The 26,260-nt window shown below is 38.2% G+C and overlaps 1 long non-coding RNA gene and 1 pseudogene across 1 annotated transcript in view; both read right to left on the reverse strand.

The window, feature by feature from the left end:
* The window catches only part of LOC105499012 (uncharacterized), a 36,662-nt gene extending 26,881 nt beyond the window's left edge, over positions 1 to 9,781 (reverse strand). The window contains exon 1 of the long non-coding RNA XR_011619348.1: positions 9,722 to 9,781. This is a non-coding gene — a long non-coding RNA (uncharacterized lncRNA). The remainder of the gene's footprint in view (positions 1 to 9,721) is intronic.
* A 3,642-nt stretch (positions 9,782 to 13,423) lies between these two features.
* On the reverse strand, positions 13,424 to 14,454 carry LOC139361753 (histone-lysine N-methyltransferase SETMAR-like; annotated as a pseudogene).
* Positions 14,455 to 26,260: the final 11,806 nt, after the last annotated feature.

Here is a 26,260-nt window from a genome sequence, read left to right on the forward strand (position 1 = left end):
GGGTAATTTATAAAGAAAAGAGTTTTATTGGTTCATGGTTCTTCAGGCTGTACGGGAAGCATGGCAGCATCGTCTTGGCTTCTGGGAGGCCTCAGGAAACTTACAATCATGGCTGAGGGCAAAGCAGGAGCAGGCGTCTTACATGACAGAAGCAGGACCACGAGAGAGTGCGGTGCTGCTACACACTTTTAAACAACTGGATCTTGCAATAACTCACTCACTCACTATCACAAGAACAGCACTGAGGGGATGGTGCTAAACCATACCCATGATCCAATGACCTCTCACCAGACCCTCTGACATTGAGGATTACAATTCGACATAAGATTTGGGCAGGGACACAGATCCAAACTATATCACACAGATAAGCATTCTATAGATATGATGGGATGCAAAAACACAACATTCAAAAAAAGCTGGGGATGCAGTACACAGTTGTTCACCCTTTGGATCATATGGCTTACTGGGAGCCACAGCTTGCTGCCAGTGCCCAGCAACACAAGAAAGTATCATACCACATATGACTAGTCCAGTATCACTTTTACACCATTGTAAAGTCAAAAAACCATTAAGTCAAACCATCCTAAATTGGGGAGGATCTGTGTGTGTATCAGCAAGGTCTACCTTATGATTATTTATAATTTCATTAAAAAGGGAAGAGATAACCTAGCAGAAGCAATATTTGAAGACATAATGAGCAAAAATTATCCAAAATTGACAAAACACATAAGGTCTTTAAAATAGAGCCTGGGAATACTCTAACCTCATTTACTTTAGTAAACTTATATGCTATTGTTTTTATGTATTTTAAATTCCATATGTATTTTCAGCCCCAGAAAACATTATCTTCATTATAATTTTATTATTTATTCAGTTATTATTTATTTAAATGTACCCACATTATTTCTTCTCTCCACTATTCACTTCTTCACATATTTTCAAGTTTACATCTAAAATCACTTTCTTTCAAAAAAGACTTTAGTATTCGCTTTGAATGCTTTGCTGGTGATTAATTCTGGTTTTTGTGTGTCTGAAAAGCATTTATTTCCTCCTTACTTATTTCGTTGTAAAGATTTAAGAATCCTTACAAATCCCAAGCAGGAAAATAAAAAAGAAAGCTAGACATATGTATATATGTATAAAACTACAAGAAAATACATACAACATGAAAATCTTAAAAGCAGTAAGAAAAAGTCAGATTACCATCAAAGAAGCAACAATGGGACTGGTAACTGATTTTTCAGTGAAAACAATGGTAGCCTGGAGGCAATGGAATGATATCTCCAAAATGCTTTCTTAAAAATGTGGACAACCTAGATTCTATAACTAACAAGTATATCCTTCAAAAGTGGATAGAGCTGGGCACAGTGGTATGTGCCTATAGTCTCATCTACTGGGGAGGCAGTGGTGGGAGAATTCCTTGAGCCCAGAAGTTTGAGAATGAAGTGTACTATAATCACACTTGTGAATAGCCACTGCACTCTATCCTGGGCAGCATGGCAAGACTTTGTCTCAAAAGATAAAAAGTAAAGAGGAAATAAGGACTTTTCAGACACACAAACACTAGAATTAATTACCAGCAAACCAGCCAAAAAGAAATACTAAAGAAAGCCTTTCTTGAAAAAAAGTGATTCCAGATGGAAACTTGAAAATATGGGAAGATAAAAAGAGTAGTGGAGAGGAGATATATGTGAACATATTTAAATGATTATTAACTGAATAAATAATAAAATTAAAGTAAAAATAATACTTTATGGGGTTCCACATACATAGGGAATTAAAGTACATATTGTTTTAAAGTACATAAAACAATAAATGATAAAACTGAAGTAAGTGAAGTTAGAGTATTCCAAGGCTCTTGTGTTGTTTAGAAAGTGGCAAAAGATAGAAATTAATATTCAAAGATGTATATTGTGATCTCTAAGGTAACCACTAAAAAGAACAGTAAAAGAATTTATAACTGTAAAGACGGCAAAGGGAGAAATGTAATAATAGAAAAGAATTTATCAGAAGGCAAAAAAAATTGAAAAAGAAAAATAGGACAGATGGGACAAAAACAAAGCAAATTGTAACATAGTGAACTTAACCCCAAATAAATCAGTAATTAGATTAAATATAAACAAAGTAAATACTCCAATTAAAAAATAAAGATTGTCAGAGTGGATTAAGAGGGAAAAAACACTCTAAGCTACCTGTAAGAAACTAACCTTATATATAAATACACAGACATGTTAAAAGTAAAAGAATGGAAAAGTATATACCATGCAAACACTAACCAAAAAAATTACTAGAGGTAAAGAGGAAATTTAATAATGACAAAAGTTTCAATTCACTAACAAGATGCAATAATTCAAATTTTTATGTATTTATAGAAAGGCCTCAAATATATAAAACTGTTAAACAATAAAAGGTTTTAGAAAATGCAGTTTATTAAAATCAGTCAAAAAGTAGTGCCTTCTAAATTTTATCACTTTAGTAACAATGAAAAAGCCACTGGAAAAAAATCTTAGTAAATCTTTAAAAGAGAAGAAATCCAACTTCTACATTTTGCATCTTAAATTCATATATTGCAATCCATTCCCATCACACAGGTGACCTGAAAGAAAAAGAATCTACAATATGCCAGAATCTCCACAATGCTGCAAACATTTTATTTGCTTAAATATAATGACACCTTCAAAGGTATAGCTACTCTCTTTTCTTAGTTTTAAGAATAAACATATATTTGTAGTCCATGATGTTTAGAATGAGTCCATTTTCATGAATTAAAAGAAAGTATATCTTGAGTCTCCTACATGATATTTTCTAAGCCATCACTGAACATCTCTATTTTTTATTTGTTTGTTTGTTTATTTATTTATTTTGAGATGAGATCTCACCATGTTGACCAGACTAGTCTCGAACACCTGACCTCAAGCAATGCTCCCATCCTGGCCTCCCAAAGTGCTGGGATTACAGGCATGAGCCACCATGCCCAGCCACTGAACATCTTTAGACAATGGTTTATGTTAATTTGCCTACAAGCTTTATACTTATACAGATTATTTACATAAGTAAGGGTAACAGAACTATACGTCAACTATTATTACCAACAATCATATTTATTGATCTGTTTTAGTGTCTCAGTGCACCTTATAACTTCTCCCCAAATTCAATGTCTTGCTAGTCCCATACAGGATGTGGCAAGGCCAAATTGGCTACAAAGGGCCCAGACAGGGATCTGAGATTAGTTAGAGTTTGGGGTAGGCAAGTAGGAGAATCAAGGGAGTTTCAGCTAATGCAGGGCAGTTGAGAAGCAGACACCTGGGCAGAGTCTAGAGTCTAGTCCACACGGTGAATTCCTAAGTTGAAATGGTTATTGCGGATCCAAATCCACAGATGATTTTGTTCACACTCTGTATATGTAAACTTGGACCTGTAGGCTTTCCCCATTATAGTAAGCCCTGACAATATAATAATTACTAGGACTACTTTATCCCCAAGAATTAAATATCTAGGAAATTGAAAAAATTTGGAATTGGTATTTGTCAGATTTTGAATTCTCAGTCCAGGTTTAAACTCCACTTCTGTAACCTTACTTGTTCAAATTCCTTTATCATGTATCTAACTTTTGGTATCTACATAACCTACATGGTACTTGTTCTAAGAGGTTAAATAAACTCCTGAGGTTTTGCATACAGGAAAGGAAAGATGTTTAACAGACTTAAATAAGAATTACCATGGTCCTACTGTTCCTGCCCAGTGGGGGACCTTTTTTAGTTCACACTCAAACGACAAATTACTTTCCCATCACAAAAATAAGTGAAATAAAGCCCTTCACATTGCAGCATGCATGTAGAATACAGAGGCAAGAGACAGAGTACTGAAAAAGAAGCCGAAGCTGCAATCCAGCAAATAAAAAGAGAATCCATTTCCAAGCGAATAAAATAGAATAAGCAGAAGGCATTAAACAGGAAGCACTGGATGGAAGCCACCTCCTTCAAAGACAATTGATAATGTCTCTATATTGACAACAAACTCAGAGCAATGATAGAATTTTTTTTAAAAACCATTTTGTAATGGGTCATTAAGACACAGACTTAAGGATATAACTTTCCTAGCACAGATAGGCACAAGACAGGAGACATGTGCAAAACAATACAGACAACTCAAGAAAATAAAACAGGTCAGAGATAAGTCTTTAGCTTCTCTTGGTTAAATGATTCAACAATAACTTTAAAAAGAAGATGTGAACATTAATTTCTGGGTTAGTTCATTATTCATGCCCTATTATGAACACCACAGAATACTTTATATAGTTCTCATTTCAAAATATAGGCTTAACAATTTTCAATTAATTTCTCCTGTTGCTGCTAAAATTTTTTAAGTTAAAAACTCTCCAACCTCAGTATACATAATTTATCATACTAAATGGACCCACTTAATTATTTTGACCAAGATATTGCTGCCCAGAGAATCAAATAAGTTAAGGAATTTATCACACACGTTGGGCTTTCATGGTGAGGAATAGAGAATAGTAATACATTTCATGTTATTCAGGTGGATGCGCAAGGTTCTTCCAACTGCACAGCAGACGCTTGACCCCTGGCAACCAAATGAATTCCAGTCTCCACCAAATGCTGATCCTGAAGCTTTTTTAAAAACCCTTTTTTTGAGCCCATATTCATCTCCAACTACTTTTCTTTGACTGACTTTTCCTCTATACAAAATATTGGTAAGTTGCCAGATTGAAATAAGTTGAAGAGCCTGTGGGAGACGCAGAAAAAGATAGAGAGAGAATGGGGATGTCTCACTAGATATTTTGCATGAAGGAGGGCGTTAAGACCAATCTGCTGTACTACAGTTTGACAGTGGCTACATTCTTTTGCTTAAAGCCACACTAAGTGTCTCCTAAGACTCATCAATATACTTTCTTTTTTAATTTCATGTGCTCTTCAACTACTTATTCTGATATAGAAACTGTAGACTTTGGGGAAATGAAGCTACTGTCAAATCACATCATAACAGGGAGGGAAGCAGGATCTTTCTCTTCTCTCATTGGCTTAATCCAACATCAAGTCAGAGACAAGGGAGCCTGGCTGATATAATTCATAAAATTATGTTCCCAGGGCACAGAGTAGCATGGAGAAGCGTGGACAGACAAACAGAATATCCATAATTCTCCCCAGTTTTATCTTTAAGTCTGACAACTCTCCTCAACGATAATTTTATTTTCTTCTGTCTGATCATTAAATGTTGGAATGTCATAGTCATTCTCAGGCTCTCCTGTCTTTTCACTCCACACTATACACAGGAGAGATCCTTCATACTTATGGTTGCAATTACCACCTACACACCAATGATCCACAAAATGTGCAATTCCAATCCAGACCTCTCCCCTGAACCTAAGACCAAAATATCCAAGTGCTTCTTGGATATCTCCTGTTCAGTGTTCCAAACTCAACATGTTCACAACCACCTTCCTAATCTTCTCCTCTAAATGGGACCCCCTTCCAGAGTTTCCCCTCCCTACAAATGACTGCACTAGTCAGAACATTCTGCAATCCCACAATCATCTTCTTCACATTTCATATGCAATACATTACTATGCACAATGGATCTGTCCCAAAAAAAAATCTCTCAAACTGATCCACTACTGTTTATATCTACCACCACCAAGGCACAAGGACCTCTATCTGCACCAAGACTACTATTGACCACCTCACTCCTACCTCCACTCTAATCTGTTTTCAACTTAGTAGACAAAGTCATCTTTAAAAATACTCATAAGTCTGGTCATTTCACAGCCTTGCTCTAAAGCCTTCAATCATTTCTTAGTCTCTGATCAGAACTTCATCATGATCTACAAGGCTTCCTACAGATTCTCCCCCTCCTTATTCCTTCTCACTCTGTGCTCTTGTCATACTGCCATTAGTTCCTGAGAAAGGCCGAGCCTCTGCCTGCCAGAGGAGATTGTGCATGACTCCCTTTGAATGAAATGCTCTGCTGTGGCCACCACCTTAATCCTTTGGCAACACAATTGCAACTCGCCCTCCAGATCTTAGCTCAGAGAAGTTGTAATTTTTCTAGGAGAAAGCCTTCTTGCCCCCTCCCTCCAAGTTAATAGGCTCCTTCATAGCACTGTGCATCTTTCCTTCATAGAACTTACCTCATTTCTCGGTTTTAGTTATTGTGTTGTTGTTGTTGTTGTTGTTGTTGTTTTGCAGACTGGGTCTCGCTCTGTTGCCCAGGCTGGAGTGCAGTGGTGCAATTACCACTTACTGCAGCCTTGAACTCCTGGGATCAATCAATCTTCCCACCTCAGCCTCCCAAATAGCTAGGACTACAGGTGCACACCACCATGTCTGGTGAATTTTTTGTATGTTTTGTGGCGACAGGGTTTCACCACATTGCCCAGGCTGGTCTCAAACTCCTGGGTTCAAGTGAACTGCCTGCCTTGGCCTCTCAAAGTGCTGGGATTACAGGTATGAGCCATTGCACCCAGCCCTCATTTCTAATTTTGAATTTGTTGAGGGGGGAGGGGCAGTGATTATTTGATTAGTATTCCCTGTCCTCAGTAGACTGTAAGGTCCATGTGAACAGGACCGTGTCTACTTTGGCTTACAGTATTCACAGCACTGTGCCTAGTATATGGTATATGATTGGCAGATATATCTGCTGAATGGAAGTGGGAATAGATGACTGGATGAGTGAATAAATGAATGAATGGAAATAGTCAACATTAATCTTGCAGTTGGCAAGCACTGTCATTCCAGCTGGGAGGTCTTGGGTGGTGGCTAATAATACGAGAGACTGAGACATGAAATAGAATGTAAAAACTGAAATTTTAATAATTTCAAGATTTGTGTAACTAAGAAACTCTATTCAAGCAATCCCTTGGGTGGGCCCTGCCTCAGGCAAGCTGGGACTTCAGCACCCCAGGCCAGAAGGAAAGAGGAAGAGCCTAGGACCTACAGCACACATCAGTGCAGGACCTGCTGTAAGGTGAGGAGCTCAGGAAAACAATCCAAGATGCTTAGGTTAACACTTGGGCACTCAGAGTTGACAGAGAGGTTAACACAGAGTTCAGTTCCTGTTAGAAAGAGCCGTCCTGCAGAGGTCTGCCATACCTGTCAGTCACCTGTAAAGACTTTCCAATCAGATAATACACATGAGAGCCTGGAGAGAAGACGGAAAGGAAACTGTTCGAACTGGCTGTCTGATCAAACTGGCTGTCTTTACATGGCTGAGTGCTCTTGTTGCAGGGAAACCATTTGTGCATCTCAGTGTTCCTCACACGGATGCCAGCATTCCTTTTTTTCACTTCCAAAATGTTTTCCAGCTCTCATGTAAATCTGGTCTATAATTCAGCAAAATTATTTTTAGGAAGATAACACACTGTTTCATCTTTGAACCTAAAGTGAATTAAAAATTGTAAAAACTTGTTTTGGAAATAATACAGTGACTTCTCTGTATCTGAATATACCATGCAACTATGGGTGAAAAACAAAACCTGCAGCAAACAACTATAATTTGTAAGGTTGCATTGTTAGCCTGAGGAGATGCCAAGGATGTTTGAAACTAGGATTTTTTAAACGCCATGACAACTGGTATTCTTTAACATCAGATAAATTGATTTTATCTATCTACAAAAAATTATCAAGTCTCAGACTCCCTGGCAAGTTGTATTTTGTTTGTTGTTTGTGAAACTTTTCAAGCTTTTATTCATTTTTTATGTCTATGGTATTCCTACCTTGATGTGACCATTTTCAGTTATTTGTAGAGCCTGACTGGATGCATGCAGTGTGCATACAGAGAGTGAAGGAAAGAAAGAACAGACCCAGGAAATGCCTTTCCTCAGAGGCATGATAATGCCAAGGCTCAGACTTGACTTTGCAGTTTTCCAAACTTGTCTCTGTTTCCATTAGCAACTGTGAAATACAACCAGCAGAGTGTTTCACATGGAGACTGCTTTTGCCAGGAGCAGGAGGTTGCATAATTAGATTGAATGTGCTTAATCTCTCCTAGAGCTAAAACATGGAAAGATTTCATTTGATGAATTAAAAAAAAAAATAAACAGTGGAAAGTATTTAAAACTGAAGCATTTGTGGTTTTCTAACGTCAATACATAATGTCTTTTCCTGGTTTGGTTTCAGAAGTTGCACACCAAAACTGCTACATCTAATGGTGAGGTTTGTAAAAAAATGTGTTGTGGTTGCTTCTTACAATGGGAGCCAGAATTAAAAAGTGATTGCATCATAATATCGCTCATTAGAGAGTCAGGGGAAGAAAACAAAGCTATCCCATTCAGTGAATGACCTATGATGCTGAGGCATTATGTTTGGCCTGATGGGGGAGAAGTGAACCAAAGTCGTGCCTCTATGAGCTTGCAACTGATTAAGAAAAATTGTAGCATTAAAAATAATAAATAATGTAACTGTGACTATTTTGCATGTCTTGTCAAACAAATTCCTTTGTGCTAACAAGGATTAGAGATTTCATGCAAGAATATGTCAGTTGAACTGAACCTTAAAAGAAATAAATAAATGCACAAATACCATCTCATTCTTGCACTAGTCTAAAATTCCACCACAAACATGATCAAAGTATCCATTTTGAAAACAACAAATGGCTTTTCTGAGTGTTTTAAACTCTATTTATTTATTTCTTTATTTTCTATTAAGTTTAAGTACCAGAACTGGTACTAACTCTAATCGCCTAAACTAATACATAAATTCTCATCCTTAAGGTAACTAAAGAGATTGGTTTTGTTTTCTTTTAAATTTCACAGTCACACAGGTATGTTTTTTGTTTGTTTTACCACAGGTAAGGATTAAATCAGGCTAAAATTTGCTAGTTTTAAAAGCTTTACTTATCACACTTTCATCTGAAAATAGCTTCACCATCTAATACATCAAATGCTTCCTCTTCCATATACCTAATGTGTAGTTACCTCCCACTAGATACCATTTCTGCCAAGAAACTGAAAGGTCCTTACTCTCTTCAGACCTGTTCATCCCAACAGTCTTTCCTATACACACACACACACACACACACACACACACACACACACTCACACATATATTGTGGGAAAAGGAATAAAACTCTGCCCTCAGATATCTCTTCATTATCATGAAGCTATCACTTGAGAGCCCATATTGCATTATGAAGAGTGACTGTGTGTTAACTTCACACATTTTCATAAGTTCAAACTTATAAAATCATCCCCGGATGACTGATTCCTCTCTCTCTCTCTCTCTCTCTCTCTATATATATATATGAGAGAGACAGATATAGCTATAGAGTACTTGCCCAATCTCTCGACTGCCTCAGATGTAGAGAACTCAACACGTTCCACGTAAGCCTTTTTACAAGTACTAATTTCTTCAGTTAGCTATCATTCAACAAACAACAGTACTTGTTGTAATTTCATACTTTTAATTTTGAAATAAGATTATCTGGGGGTGGGACCTAAAGCATCAAGATTTTGACAGCTCCCAGATATAATATTCAACCAAGGAAGCTCCCAGAGAATGGGATTGTTGTAGGAGTCACTAAGAAATTATTTTAGGCAGATAGAGAGGAAAAGGGGTCCTTGGAAAGTTTTCATTTTTAAAGCATCTCCAGAAAAGTTTCTTGTAAATCCCCAGCTCTTAGAACCAGGCCGGCAAACTTTGATATGCAAATGCAGGCCGTTAGAAACTGGATCCACACAACATGGCGATTCCCGTGCCCTTCTTACCTTTGCCCTACATGTGCCTGGAAGCATGGCCGCCCCCACATATCCCCGCCTGTGTGGAACATCATGGCGCTCTGAATTTGCATATTAAAAGACTAGGGTGGGAGGGCCAGTTTTTTCGCGGGCTACCTGAATGACATGCCTGGTCAAACCAATCGCCTGAGCCCTATGCAAATCAGACACAACCTCCTCCAGCCATGGAATATAGCTGGTTGATATTACCTGAATGCCAGGTTTTGTCTCTTGACTTTGGAGTCCCCCTCCCTCTGTCTCTGTACAGGGGAGCTGCTCCTTTCTTTCTTGCCTATTAAACTCTCTGCTCCTGAAAACTGCTCCACATGTGTCCGTGTTGGTTTTTCTAATTCGACTGGAGAGGAAGAACCTGGTGTTCCTCCATTCGTCCGAGCCATATCAGGATCATGTCTGTCACTCTGTCTTGTTTGTTTAGCGGTCGACCACTGGCTGGTGCACAGTGCCTGGGCATGGGAGGCTCTTTTAAAAATGATCTATCAAATTGTCATTAATGCAACTAGTACATGGTTAATTAATAGAAATAATTGATTGAGGTGACAGAAAGAGTCTCAGCAGAGTGGGAACAATCATTTGAAAAGTCTCATAATTCTGATTACATAACCAACGTGCACTCTTCCACTGCCACAGCTGGGAATCACTAAATTGGACTACACAATGTTAGAACTGGAAGGGCCTTAGAGATGACTTGGTCATTGACTTTTAGCTTGTGATCTGCCAAGCCCTCGAGCTTCTTAGTGGCACTTCAAGGGTGGGTAAGGGGATGAGGGGAAGGCCAAGCAAGTGGGGACTCAGCTTCCATGTCATCTCTCCAACACAGGAGCTTTGCTTTTATTCATTCATTCTGCAACTACTTGCTGAGTGTATACATTTCACCAGGTTTATGGTTATGCTAAGGATACAGGAATGAGAAAAACAATTGCCTTTCTTATAACTCACAATTGTACATGTTTTATTTGTTGAGTTCTATATAAGATTTCTTCTGAAAAACAGCTCTGCTTTGATAGATAGATAATAGATATGTAAACAAAGGTCTGCTTCTTCATTTTATAGAGAAACTGAGATTAAATGAATTACAGAATTAACTTAATCAAAAACATGTCAGAACCAAGACTGAACTCTACTTCCTCTATCACCAAGCCCAGTGGCTATCCATATGACATTTCACATTATAGAAGTAGTGGTTTCATGAAAAAGCTGAGACTACATATAAGAACAGATCCCTATCATCTCCTTCATGGAGCTTAGGGTCGTGTAAAAATGGAACTACCAGTAGCTCAGTATATTGGTCAGCATAACTGTTTGCAAGTACCTAAAACACCAACTCAATCTGAATTGAACCATACAGGGAACTTATTGATACATGTAAGTGAAAAGTCCAAAAGAAGGTACAGTTTCAGAAGACTGATCCAATGATTCATACAATGTGACTGGACCATAGTTGTTTCCTCTTGTTCCTCAGCAATATTTCCTTAGCAATGACTCCATTCCCAACAGGCATTCTCCTTGAAGTCTCAAGAAGGTGTCCAGGCTACATGTTTTCAGTAGAAAAGAGAAAATCTGCTTACTAAAACTGGAATCCCAGAACATAATCTCATTGATCTAAATTCATCTGTACCTATCTGGGCTGATATGCCGATGGGCTTAAGGTGACTGAGAGCTCTAAATCTGATTGTATCTGAATCTAACTGAGCAACCCAGTTAGCCAATGAGAATTCTAATGAGAAATCCAAACCTTTAGAGTGTATTAAACATTCAGACATGAACACCAAAACATAATAGTGCTAGTGTTTCAGGATATGTTTTTCTTTGCTACAATATTACATATTCAAATTTTTGTAAGATAATATTTAAATAACGAGTGTAAAAAGTTAGCAATACACATTTGACTTTTGTACCTCCAAAGATGCTTTGTCTTGGTTATACGGTGGTTGATAAATAAAAACTGTAGGCTTATTTACAACCTTTCCTCAAGCTTATGTACTTGCTGCTGAGTGCTAAATAGCCACAAACAAAATATGCTATTCTTGCTTATAAGTACAATTTTAAAAGTAGAAGATAGCACCCTTGGTATGAATGCTCAGTTGTTGCTTTTAATTATAAACACATTTGGAGTTATATTTTTTGTGTTGACATGAAACAATGTGTTTTCATGACGCTAACATCAAGTTTACACTGACCCCACTGATAGCATCTGCCATCTCCTCTTCTGAAATTATAACATTTCTGAGATTGTATGAATTGGTAGAAATTATTTTATGTGTATGTGTACAATTATAAGTGATTTCTAAATTTTACTTTCCCCATTATATTTCTTAGGCTTCTCTTAAGCCAACAGCTCAAATTTGAGAAAAAAGTAGTATCATTAGCTATTCATAATATTTGTGAAGATATTTATATGATAGAAATTATAAAGAAAATAACCCATCTTCATTTATTCCTATCTCTCCTAGTCGAACATTTTTTTCATAATTTTTTTTGGTCTGGCATTGTCACATAATGACTGAAAAAGTGTCTCTTATGATCTGCACGCCTGATAAATGAATGAATGGCTGGATATACTGTAGAGTGCCAGAGTGTTTGGGGAAGCCTAGCACAATCTATGGAAGATTGTACCTAGGAATGTTTGTTCACTATTTGGTTGACTCTATGATGAAGATGTAATAATAGCTGGCATTGCAAATACAATGTGCTTTACATGTCTTCACACATTCAAATCTTCACAATAACCTTATGAGGTATTACCTTAATTTCACAGATGAGGATTAGTTAACACGAAGAGGCTAATTTTCTCACATGCCTCTTCTAAATGTCCATTTTTATTCTTACCTGTCTAATCTGTCTAGTATGATTCTCTCAAGTCATAGAAAATTGGTTCTCAACACTGCTCCTCATGAAGTAAACAGGATATATTTTAAAATAATGATTATCCTAAAATACAAAAGACCAATGATAGAAACTACAGGTGAAGATGAGGAGCAACTGCCATTTCCATCCTTAACAAATAGGAATGTAAATAGGTATAACCACATTGGGAGAAACAATTTAATCTAATAAATCATTTGGCATGTGGTAAGTAAATGGGTAGATTAACTCCATTGCTTTGATTTGCATTTATTTTGACTGTGAATAATGTCTGATTGTGAATAGCTCTTCAGACTACCAGATACTCCTGCTAGCACCGCAGAAAAGTGGGCCTTCAACCCTCTCACTGCTGACATAGCTGACACTCCCTTGATCCAACTTCTTTTCAATCTTCCCTGCTCTCAGATGCCTTATTTTCTGTTTTCTGCCCTAAGCTCCTCCAGTGCTTATCCACTGATACTCAGTGCTACTATAACCTTTCCTTTCCTTTCCTTCGTTACTGGTGCTTTCCCTCCAACTGACTAGCCTCAGTGGTTCTGGATGAACTTTCTCCTATGCCCCTACTTGGGCCCAACACATTCATGGCCAGTGTTTGCCTGGGATCAACCCATGGGTCCAAGTCTCTCTTCTCAGAACAGCCTAGAGACAGTTGAGTTTCACAGTAATTTCTTGGCAGAACTTCTCTAATAACAAAGATCATCTGCCAGGCTTTATGTGAGACCTGGACATGCATCCTGATAGCTGGTGCAAAAGTAGTAGCGGTTTCAGACCCTGAATTTTAAATTATAACTAGGCTCAAACACATTTTTATTAATCAAAATACAAACCATTACAATTAAAATATTTTTGCCAATGAGAAATAAGTTTGTTTATTCTGGTAGCGTAAAAATCCATGCTTAGAGATTCAACAAACTCTTGGAAAGCATTTTCTGCATCCTGCTGGTTGTGGAAGCGTTTTCCCTGAAAAATGTTGTCGAGATGCTTGAAGAAGTGGTTGGAGAAAGGTCAGGTGAATGTGACGCATGAGGAAAAACTTTGTAGCCCAATTTATTCAACCTTTGAAGCCAAAAGTTGGTTGTGCCAACGTACGGTCAGGTGTTGTCCTGGAGAAAAATTGGGCCCTTTCTGTTGACCAATGCCAGCTGCAGGCTTTGCAGTTTTTGGTGCATCTCATCAGTTTGCTGAGCATAATTCTCAGAGGTAATGGTTCCACCAGGATTCCGAAAGCTGTAGTGAATCAGACCGGCAGCAGATCACCAAACAGTGACCATGACCTTTCTTTGGTAAAGTTTGATGTTGGGAAGCGCTTTGAAGCTTCTCCTTAGTCCAACCACTGAACTGATCATTGCTGGTTGTCGTATAAATAATCTACTTTGTCACACGTCACAATCCGATTGAGAAATGGTTCATTGTTGCTAAGTAGTGTAAGAGAAGATGACACTTCAAAATGACGATTTTTAAAAATTTTCTGTCAGCTCATGGGGCATCCATTTATTGAACTTTTTCACCTTTCTAATTTCCTTGAAATGCCAAAAGATGGTAGAATGCTCAACATTGAATTCTTCAGGCACTTCTCCTGTAGTTGTAAGAGGATCAGCTTCGATGATTGCTCTCAATTGGTCGTTGTCAACTTCCAATGGCCGGCCACTATGCTCTTCATCTTCAAGGCTCTCTTCTCTTTCACTAAACGTCTTGAACCACCACTGCACTGTATGTTTGTTAGCAATTCCTGGGCCAAATGTGATGTTGATGTTGCGAGTTGTCTCCGCTGCTTTACGACCCACTTTGAATTTGAATAGGAAAATCGCTAGAATTTGCTTTTTGTCTAACATCATTCCCATCGTCTAAAACAAACATAAAATAAACAGCAAGTAATAAGTTATTAGCAAAAAAAAGTCATAATTCCCATTTATTTAAGAATGTATTCCTTTATCAAATGGCAAATTCCAACAGTGCAAAAACCGCAATTACTTTTGAACTCACCTAATTATTTTGGGTCTACCACAATCCTTGCTCAACATAAACTACTCAAAATGTGTTTAAGTGTATTAAACACTGATCAGAAACATGCATAAGTCAATTTTTAAATGTTTCTCAAAAAACTGATTTGCTATTTTTACATGAAAACACATCCTGGATGATGTACGTAAATACAAAATACTTGAAATTGTTTTTTTTTTTTTTTCCATTTGAATAAGTGTCACAAAAGTGTCAAACAGAAAAGCTGTAAATAAACAGTTTCTTTAGGAGCAGACTGAGAGAAGAATAAGAATTTTCTATTTAACAAAAGAAAAGAAAGAAAAAAATACTTTATAAGGTAGATAATGATGTTATCAAGATATTTATTTCTTAAACTTGTTTCTAGTAACTGATGCAAAAAAAGAAGAGGAAAAGAGCTGATGTCTTTAAGATGTCATTATAAAGTATTACTTAATAAAATAATAAATACACAGTAAAACAGCTTTAAAGATAATCTTTAAAGGAACACACAAAAGCCAAGGTCATATTGCTAATAGAAAGCTTTCCCCGATGGACCCTTTCTGCCAAAATCCATGTGTGCTTTGATGTCCAAAATAAAATTTGGGTATAAAACCCACCTTTCCATGCACTAAACTCAGAGCCTATGAAAGATGTTTTGTTCTTCTACAGACCACACAAGATTTGTATCATTTTTCTTCTATTCCTAGTGCAGAGATAATTATTTTCTTCCCAGCTGTTAAGTTTCCATTCATGTACATGAGGTATGTGTGGTTCATTTTGGGATTCTCAACCTCCTAAAAAATAGTGGTTGCTGCATGTATTAGTCCATTCTCACACTGCTATAAATAAATACATGAGACTGGTGATTTATAAAGAAAAGAGGTTTTCATTGGTTCCTGGTTCCTCAGGCTGTACGGTAAATATGGCAGCATTTGCTTCTGGGGAGGCCTTAGGGAGGTTTTACTTGTGGTGGAAGGCAAAGCAAGCAGGAGCAGGTGTCTTACAAGGCCGAAGCATGACCGAGAGAGAGAAGGGAGAAGTGCTACATACTTTTAAACAACCAGATCTCATGATAACTTACTCCTAAGCCGTTCATGAGAATTCTGCTTACATGATCCAATCACCTTCCACCAAGCCCCACCTCCAACACTGGGGATTAGAATTCAATATGAGATTTGGTGGGGACACAGATCCAAACCATATCATTGTATGTCACAACGTGTCACATTGTGGAATAAATATATATATTTAATTAAGTGTATTAATTAATGCTTTTTTGGTTGTAAGAGAATTCAATTTGGCATATGCAAAGAAAAAATTAGGTGGGGGGAGGGTAGAGTAAAAATTAATTTCCTCATGAGACTCAATAGGCCAAGGGTACCTACCTGACAAGATTAGACTGGTCTTAGAGAATGATTGCATTTAAGAACCCAACCTTGTCTATGTGGTTCTCTCCATTCCTTGATTTTGTTTCTCTTTGTATATATTGACTTTATTTTCTCCTACTATAGATGGCTTTCTCCTTGCGGCATTGGAAGGAAAAGGATGGTTGTAGACAGCTCCAGGTTTATATTATTCTAGTCAGTTCACTAAGAGAAAAGACATATTCTTTCTTCCAGTGTCCACATAAAAAATTCTACAGCAGTATGACAGAATCAAGCAGTTCTTGATTGTCAGACACACAAGAAATGCATGGAGTGGAGGAATAAGAGTTCACCAAATGAAAGGAGATGCCAAGACCCAAAGATGTGAGTGTGAGATAATGGCCAGATAAAAACAACAGATGTTGATAAGCAGTATGGCAGATGCTTTTGGTGTCCACTCCATATCCTCTTGATCCAGCTCTGAGTTCAACTGTCACTGTGGTAGATGGTTTCTGGCATGCTGGTAGCTTCCCCTCTTGAGTTCCTGGTTCTACTCATTTATCTGCCAGAGGGCTTTCTCTACACTGTGAAAGCTTGCACCATCACAGAGTCTCATGACAAAGCACAAGTGAGTTAACTACCAGGTATTGTCAATCCTCACTCAGAGAGGACGAATTGGTAGGTAAAATCCTAACCTTCTCATTGTTCAGTGGGACAATTCTGAGGTATGTTCAATATGCTTTCTTAGAATGTCTCTAGTGGGATTGAATTCCAATTGCCTACAAAGAGCTGGTTTATTTATACTTTTTATTGGTTCTTTTTCTTTTCCTGTCTCCCTTTCATATTACCTCACTTGGCTGCCTGAATTTACATCCCAAATAAACCACCACCACCCAAGTCCTTATGTCAAGGCCAGCTTTGCGGGGAGCCCAAAGAAAGACAACCAACTTATCCACTCAATTTTCCAAATAATAACTGCATTAGACACTGGGAATATAACACTAAACAATATAGGTATAGTCTCTCTGGGAGATGATAGAAAAGAAATTTAACCTCTAATTATAATTACTATCATGTTATTCTCATTGGCATTCTTGGTGCCAGTTAAGATAAAGAGAATGGCTGATTATATAGGCTTACTTCACTTAATAAAGGTATTGGCTAGAAAAGAAATTTAACTCTCAGATCACAGTGGAATAAAAATAGAAATCAATGCGAAGGACATTTCCCAAAACCACTCAATTACCTGGAAATTAAACAACTTGCTCCTGAATGACTTTTGGGCAAACAACAAAATTAAGGCAGAAATCAAATAATTATTTGAAATAAATGAAAGCAGAGTCACAGCATACCAAAACTTCTAGAATGCACCAAAAGCAGTGCTAAGAGGAAAGTTTATAGTGCTAAATACCTACCTCAGAAAGTTAGGAAGGTCTCAAATCAATGATCTAATCATACCTAGAGAAACCAGAAAAACAAGGACAGACTAACCCGAAAGCTAGTAGAAGAAAATAAGAAATTAAATAATAATTAGCAGAATTTAATGTGAGACCCATACAAAGAATCAACAAAATATCCATACAAAGAATCAATGAAATAAAAGTTGGTAATTTGGAAAAAATAGACAAGGTTGATAGACTGCTAGCTAGATTAACAAAGAAAAAGAGAGATCCGGCGGAGCAAGATGGCCAAATAGGAACACCTCCAGTCTCCAACTCCCAGCGCGAGCGACACAGAAGACCGGTGATTTCTCCATTTTCAACTGAGGTGCTGGGTTCCTCTCACTAGGGAGTGCCGGACAATCAGTGCTGGTCAGCTGCTGCAGCCCGAACAGTAAGAGCTGAAGCAGGGCAAGGCATCGCCTCACCTGGGAAGCGCAAGGGGGAAGGGAATCCCTTTTCCTAGCCAGGGGAACTGAGACACACAACACCTGGAAAATCGGGTAACTCCCACCCCAATACTGCGCTTTAAGCAAATGGGCACACCAGGAGATTGTATCCCACACCTGGCCGGGAGGGTCCCATGCCCACGGAGCCTCCCTCATTGCTAGCACAGCAGTCTGTGATCTAACTGCAAGGCAGCAGCGAGGCTGGGGGAGGGGCGCCCACCATTGCTGACGCTTAAGTAGGTAAACAAAGCCTCTGGGAAGCTCGAACTGGGTGGAGCTCACAGCAGCTCAAGGAAACCTGCCTGTCTCTGTAGACTCCACCTCCGGGGACAGGGCACAACTAAAGAACAACAAAAGCAGCAGAAACCTCTGCAGACACAAACGACTCTGTCTGACAGCTTTGAAGAGAGCAGTGGATCTCCCAACACGGAGGTTGAGATCTGAGAAGGGACAGACTGCCTGCTCAAGTGGGTCCCTGACCCCTGAGTAGCCTAACTGGGAGACGTCCCCCACTAGGGACAGTCTGACACCCCACACCTCACAGGGTAGAGTACCCCCCTGAGAGGAAGCTTCCAAAGCAAGAATCAGACAGGTACACTTGCTGTTCAGCAATATTCTATCTTCTGCAGCCTCTGCTGCTGATACCCAGGCAAACAGGGTCTGGAGTGGACCTCAAGCAATCTCCAACAGACCTACAGCTGAGGGTCCTGACTGTTAGAAGGAAAACTAGCAAACAGGAAGGACACCTACACCAAAACCCCATCAGTACGTCACCATCATCAAAGACAAGAGGCAGATAAAACCACAAAGATGGGGAAAAAGCAGGGCAGAAAAGCTGGAAATTCAAAAAAATAAGAGCACATCACCACTGGCAAAGGAGCGCAGCTCATTGCCAGCAACAGATCAAAGCTGGACAGAGAATGACTTTGACGAGATGAGAGAAAAAGGCTTCAGTCCATCAAACTTCTCAGAGCTAAAGGAGGAATTACGTACCCAGCGCAAAGAAACTAAAAATCTTGAAAAAAAAGTGGAAGAATTGATAGCTAGAGTAATTCATGCAGAGAAGGTCATAAACAAAATGAAAGAGATGAAAACCATGACACAAGAAATACGTGACAAATGCACAAGCTTCAGTAACCGACTCGATCAACTGGAAGAAAGAGTATCAGTGATTGAGGATCAAATGAATGAAATGAAGCGAGAAGAGAAACCAAAAGAAAAAAGAAGAAAAAGAAATGAACAAAGCCTGCAAGAAGTACGGGATTATGTAAAAAGACCAAATCTATGTCTGATTGGGGTGCCTGAAAGTGAGGGGGAAAATGGAACCAAGTTGGAAAACACTCTTCAGGATATCATCCAGGAGAACTTCCCCAACCTAGTAGGGCAGGCCAACATTCAAATTCAGGAAATACAGAGAACGCCACAAAGATACTCCTCGAGAAGAGCAACTCCAAGACACATAATTGCCAGATTCACCAAAGTTGAAATGAAGGAAAAAATCTTAAGGGCAGCCAGAGAGAAAGGTCGGGTTACCCACCAAGGGAAGCCCATCAGACTAACAGCAGATCTCTCGGCAGAAACTCTCCAAGCCAGAAGAGAGTGGGGGCCAATATTCAACATTCTTAAAGAAAAGAATTTTAAACCCAGAATTTCAAATCCAGCCAAACTAAGTTTCATAAGTGAAGGAGAAATAAAATCCTTTACAGATAAGCAAATGCTTAGAGATTTTGTCACCACTAGGCCTGCCTTACAAGAGACCCTGAGGGAAGCACTAAACATGGAAAGGAACAACCAGTACCAGCCATTGCAAAAACATGCCAAAATGTAAAGACCATCGAGGCTAGGAAGAAACTGCATCAACTAACGAGCAAAATAACCAGTTAATATCATAATGGCAGGATCAGGTTCACACATAACAATATCAACCTTAAATGTAAATGGACTAAGTGCTCCAATTAAAAGACACAGACTGGCAAACTGGATAAAGAGTCAAGACCCATCAGTCTGCTGTATTCAGGAGACCCATCTCACATGCAGAGACATACATAGGCTCAAAATAAAGGGATGGAGGAAGATTTACCAAGCAAATGGAGAACAAAAAAAAGCGGGGGTTGCAATACTAGTCTCTGATAAAATAGACTTTAAACCATCAAAGATCAAAAGAGACAAAGAAGGCCATTACATAATGGTAAAGGGATCAATTCAACAGGAAGAGATAACTATCCTAAATATATATGCACCCAATACAGGAGCACCCACATTCATAAAGCAAGTCCTTAGAGACTTACAAAGAGACTTAGACTCCCATACAATAATAATGGGAGACTTCAACACTCCACTGTTAACATTAGACAGATCAACGAGACTGAAAGTTAAGAAGGATATCCAGGAATTGAACTCATCTCTGCAGCAAGCAGACCTAATAGACATCTATAGAACTCTCCACCCCAAATCAACAGAATATACATTCTTCTCAGCACCACATCGCACTTATTCCAAAATTGACCACGTAATTGGAAGTAAAGCACTCCTCAGCAAATGTACAAGAACAGAAATTATAACAAACTGTCTCTCAGACCACAGTGCAGTCAAACTAGAACTCAGGACTAAGAAACTCAATCAAAACCGCTCAACTACATGGAAACTGAACAACCTGCTCCTGAATGACTACTGGGTACATAACGAAATGAAGGCAGAAATAAAGATGTTCTTTGAAACCAATGAGAACAAAGATACAACATACCAGAATCTCTGGGACACATTTAAAGCAGTGTGTAGAGGGAAATTTATAGCACTAAATGCCCACAAGAGAAAGTAGGAAAGATCTAAAATTGACACTCTAACATCACAATTAAAAGAACTAGAGAAGCAAGAGCAAACACATTCAAAAGCTAGCAGAAGGCAAGAAATAACTAAGATCAGAGCAGAACTGAAGGAGATAGAGACACAAAAAACCCTCCAAAAAATCAATGAATCCAGGAGTTGGTTTTTTGAAAAGATCAACAAAATTGACAGACTGCTAGCAAGACTAATAAAGAATAAAAGAGAGAAGAATCAAATAGACACAATAAAAAATGATAAAGGGGATATCACCACTGACCCCAGAGAAATACAAACTACCATCAGAGAATACTATAAAAACCTCTACCCAAATAAACTAGAAAATCTAGAAGAAATGGATAATTTCCTGGACACTTACACTCTTCCAAGACTAAACCAGGAAGAAGTTGAATCCCTGAATGGACCACTAGCAGGCTCTGAAATTGAGGCAATAATTAATAGCCTACCAACCAAAGAACGTCCAGGACCAGATGGATTCACAGCTGAATTCTACCAGAGGTACAAGGAGGAGCTGGTACCATTCCTTCTGAAACTATTCCAATCAATAGAAAAAGAGGGAATCCTCCCTAACTCATTTTATGAGGCCAACATCATCCTGATACCAAAGCCTGGCAGAGACACAACAAACAAAGAGAATTTTAGACCAATATCCCTGATGAACATTGATGCAAAAATCCTCAATAAAATACTGGCAAACCGGATTCAGCAAAACATCAAAAAGCTTATCCACCATGATCAAGTGGGCTTCATCCCTGGGATGCAAGGCTGGTTCAACATTCACAAATCAATAAACATAATCCAGCATATAAACAGAACCAAAGACAAGAACCGCATGATTATCTCAATAGATGCAGAAAAGGCTTTTGACAAAATTCAACAGCCCTTCATTCTAAAAACGCTCAATAAATTCGGTATTGATGGAATGTACCTCAAAATAATAAGAGCTATTTATGACAAACCCACAGCCAATATCATACTGAATGGGCAAAAACTGGAAAAATTCCCTTGAAAACTGGCATAAGACAGGGATGCCCTCTCTCACCACTCCTATTCAACATAGTGTTGGAAGTTCTGGCTAGGGCAATCAGGGAAGAGAAAGAAATCAAGGGTATTCAGTTAGGAAAAGAAGAAGTCAAATTGTCCCTCTTTGCAGATGACATGATTGTATATTTAGAAAACCCCATTGTCTCAGCCCAAAATCTCCTTAAGCTCATAAGCAACTTCAGCAAAGTCTCAGGATATAAAATTAATGTGCAAAAATCACAAGCATTCTTATACACCAGTAACAGACAAACAGAGAGCCAAATCATGAATGAGCTTCCATTCACAATCGCTTCAAAGAGAATAAAATATCTAGGAATCCATCTTACAAGGGATGTAAAGGACCTCTTCAAGGAGAACTACAAACCACTGCTCAGTGAAATAAAAGAGGACACAAACAAATGGAAGAACATACTATGCTCATAGATAGGAAGAATCAATATCGTGAAAGGTTATTTATAGATTCAATGCCAACCCCATCAAGCTACCAATGACTTTCTTCACAGAATTGGAAAAAACTGCTTTAAAGTTCATATGGAACCAAAAAAGAGCCCATAGCTCCAAGACAATCCTAAGTCAAAAGAACAAAGCTGGAGGCATCATGCTACCTGACTGCAAACTATACTACAAGGCTACAGTAACCAAAACAGCATGGTACTGGTACCAAAACAGAGATATAGACCAATGGAACAGAACAGAGTCCTCAGAAATAATACCACACATCTAAAGCCATCTGATCTTTGACAAACCTGAGAGAAACAAGAAATGGGGAAAGGATTCCCTATTTAATAAATGGTGCTGGGAAAATTGGCTAGCCATAAGTAGAAAGATGAAACTGGATCCTTTCCTTACTCCTTATACGAAAATTAAATCAAGATGGATTAGAGACTTAAATGTTAGACCTAATACCATAAAAATCCTAGAGGAAAACCTAGGTAGTACCATTCAGGACATAGGCATGGGCAAAGACTTCATGTCTAAAACACCAAAAGCAACGGCAACAAAAGCCAAAATTGACAAATAGGATCTCATTAAACTAAAGAGCTTCTGCACAGCAAAAGAAACTACCATCAGAGTGAACAGGCAACCTACAGAATGGGAGAAAATTTTTGCAATCTACTCATGTGACAAAGGGCTAATATCCAGAACCTACAAAGAACTCAAACAAATTTACAAGAAAAAAATGAACAACCCCATCAAAAAGTGGGCAAAGGATATGAACAGACATTTCTCAAAAGAAGACATTCAGACAGCTAACAGACACATGAAAAAATGCTCATCATCACTGGCCATCAGAGAAATGCAAATCAAAACCACAATGAGATACCATCTCACACCAGTTAGAATGGCAATCATTAAAAAGTCAGGAAACAACAGGTGCTGGAGAGGATGTGGAGAAATGGGAACACTTTTACACTGTTGGTGGGATTGTAAACTAGTTCAACCATTATGGAAAAAAGTATGGCAATTCCTCAAAGATCTAGAACTAGATGTACCATATGATCCAGCCATCCCATTACTGGGTATATACCCAAAGGATTATAAATCATGCTGCTATAAAGACACATACACACGTATGTTTATTGCGGCACTATTCACAATAGCAAAGACTTGGAATCAACCCAAATGTCCATCAGTGACAGACTGGATTAAGAAAATGTGGCACATATACACCATGGAATACTATGCAGCCATAAAAATGGATGAGTTTGTGTCCTTTGTAGGGACATGGATGCAGCTGGAAACCATCATTCTTAGCAAACTATCACAAGAACAGAAAACCAAACACCGCATGTTCTCACTCATAGGTGGGAACTGAACAATGAGATCACTTGGACTCGGGAAAGGGAACATCACACACCGGGGCCTATCATGGGGAGGGGGGAAGGGGGAAGGATTGCATTGGGAGTTACACCTAATGTAAATGACGAGTTGATGGGTGCTGACGAGTTGATGGGTGCAGCACACCAACATGGCACAAGTATACATATGTAACAAACCTGCACGTTATGCACATGTACCCTAGAACTTAAAGTATAATAATAATAATAAATAAATTTAAAAAAAAAAGAAAAAGAGAGATCCAAAGAAGCATAATCAGAAACGACATAGATGACATTATAGCCAATCTCTTCAGAGTCTATTATGAACACCTCTATGCACAGAAACTAGAAAATCTGGAGAAAAATGAAAAAAATTCTGGAAACAAACAACCTCCCAAGATTTAATCAGAAGGAAATTGAAACCCTATTCAGAATAATATTGAGTTCTGAAATTCAATCAATAATAAAAATTCTGCTAACCAAAAAAAGCCTCAGACCAGATGGATACACAGCTGAATTCTACAAGATGTACAAAGAAGAGATGGTACCAATTCTACTGAAACTTTTTCAAAAAATTAAGGAGGAAGAACTCCTTCATAACTCATTTTATGAAGTCAGCATCACCCAGATACCAAAACCTGGCAAAGACACAACAAAGAAAGAAAATGAGAGGCCAATCCCTGATTAACATAGACAGAAAAATCCTCAACAAAATACTAGCAAACCAAATCTAGCAGCACATCAAAAAGTTAATGCACCATGATCAAGTAGGCATCATTCCTGGGATGCAAGATTAGTTGAACATACACAAATCAATAAATATAATTCACCACATAAAGAGAATTGAAGACAAAAACCACATAATCATTTCAATAGATATGAAAAAAGCTTTTAATAAAATCCAAGACCTCCTCATGATAAAAACCCTCAACAATCTAGGCATCAATGGACAATACCTCAAAATAATAAGAGTCATCTATGACAAACCCACAGCCAATATCATACTAAATGGGCAAAAGCTGGAACCATTCCCCTTGAGAACTAGACTAAGACAAGAACACCCAGTCTCACCACTCCTATTCGAAATAGTTCCGGAAGTGCTAGCCAATCAGGCAAGAGAAAGAAATAAAAGGCAACCAAATAGGAAAAGAAAAATTCAAACTACCTCTCTTCATGGATGACACGATTCTATAACTAGAGAACCTGAAAGATTCTGCCAAAAGGTTCCTGGAATAAACTACTTCAGTATAGTCTCAGGATACAAAATCAATGTACAAAAATCAGTAACATTTCTATAAACCACAATAATATTCAGGCTGAGAGCCAAATCAAGAACACAATCCCATTTACAATAGCCACATGAAAAAAAAAAATACCCAAGAATACAGCTAACTAAGGAGGTGAAAAATCTCTACAAAAAGAACCACAATACTGCTTAGAGGGATCATACATGACACAAACAAATGGGAGGACATTCCATGTTCATGGATTAAAATAATCAATATCATTAAAATGGCCATCCTGCCCAAAGAAATATACAGGTTCAAAGTTGTTCCCATCAAACTACCAACATCATTTTTCACAGAATCAGATAAAAAAAACTATTCTAAAATTCATGTGGAACCAAAAAAGCCTGAATAGCCAAAGCAATCCTAAACAAAAACAAAAAAAGCTGGAGGTATCTCATTACCCAACTTCAAAGTATACTGTAAAACTACAATAACTTAAACAGTAGCATACTGGTACAGAAACAGACACATAAATCAATGGAACAGAATAGAGAACCCAGAAATAAAGCCACACACCTACAGCCATTTAATCTTTGACAAAGTCAACAAAAACAAGTCATGGGGAAAGGACTCCCTACTCAATAAATAGCGCTGGGATAGCTGGCTAGCCATATGCAGAAGAATGAAACTGGACTCCTGCCTTTTACCATATACAAAAATTAAATCAAGATGGATTAAAGATTTAAATGTAAGACCTCAAACTATAAGAATCCTAGAAAAAAACCTAGGAAACATCATTCTGGACATTGGCCTTGGTAAAGAATTTATGACTAAGTCCTCAAAAGCAATTAGCACAAAAACAAAAATTGACAAATGGGACCTAATTAAATGAAAGAACTTCTGCACAGCAAAAGAAACTATCAACACAGTGAACAAACAACCTACAGAATGGGAGAAAATATTCAAAACTATGCATCTGATAAAAGTCTAATATCCAGAATCTATGAAGAATTTAAGCAATTGAACCAGCAAAAAAGAAATAACACCATTAAAAAGTGTGTGTCATGGTTACTAGTAGGTGTCAATTTGATTGGATTGAAAGATGCCCAGATGGCTGGTAAAGTATTGTTTCTGGATGTGTCTGTGAGTGCGTTGCTAGAGGAGACTGAGATTTGAGTCAGCGGACTGGGAACAGAAGACCCATCCTTAATGAAGTTGAGCACCATCTAATTGGCTGCCAGTGCAGTTAGAATAAAGCAGGTGGAAGAATGTGGGGTGACCTTGCTTGCTTCTTTATCCTGTGCTGGATGCTTCCTTCTGCTCCTCCTGCCCTTAAACATCACACTCCAGGTTCTTCAGTCTTTGGACTCTGGGACTTGCACCATGACTTGACAGGAATGGCACTGTTGGCTTCCCTCATTTTGAGGCTTTTGGATTCAGACTGAGCCACTACCAGCTTCTCTCTTCCCCAGCTTGCAGAT

The sequence above is a fragment of the Macaca nemestrina genome, chromosome 2 (assembly GCF_043159975.1).
Source record: "Macaca nemestrina isolate mMacNem1 chromosome 2, mMacNem.hap1, whole genome shotgun sequence".
Classification (NCBI taxonomy): domain Eukaryota; kingdom Metazoa; phylum Chordata; class Mammalia; order Primates; family Cercopithecidae; genus Macaca; species Macaca nemestrina.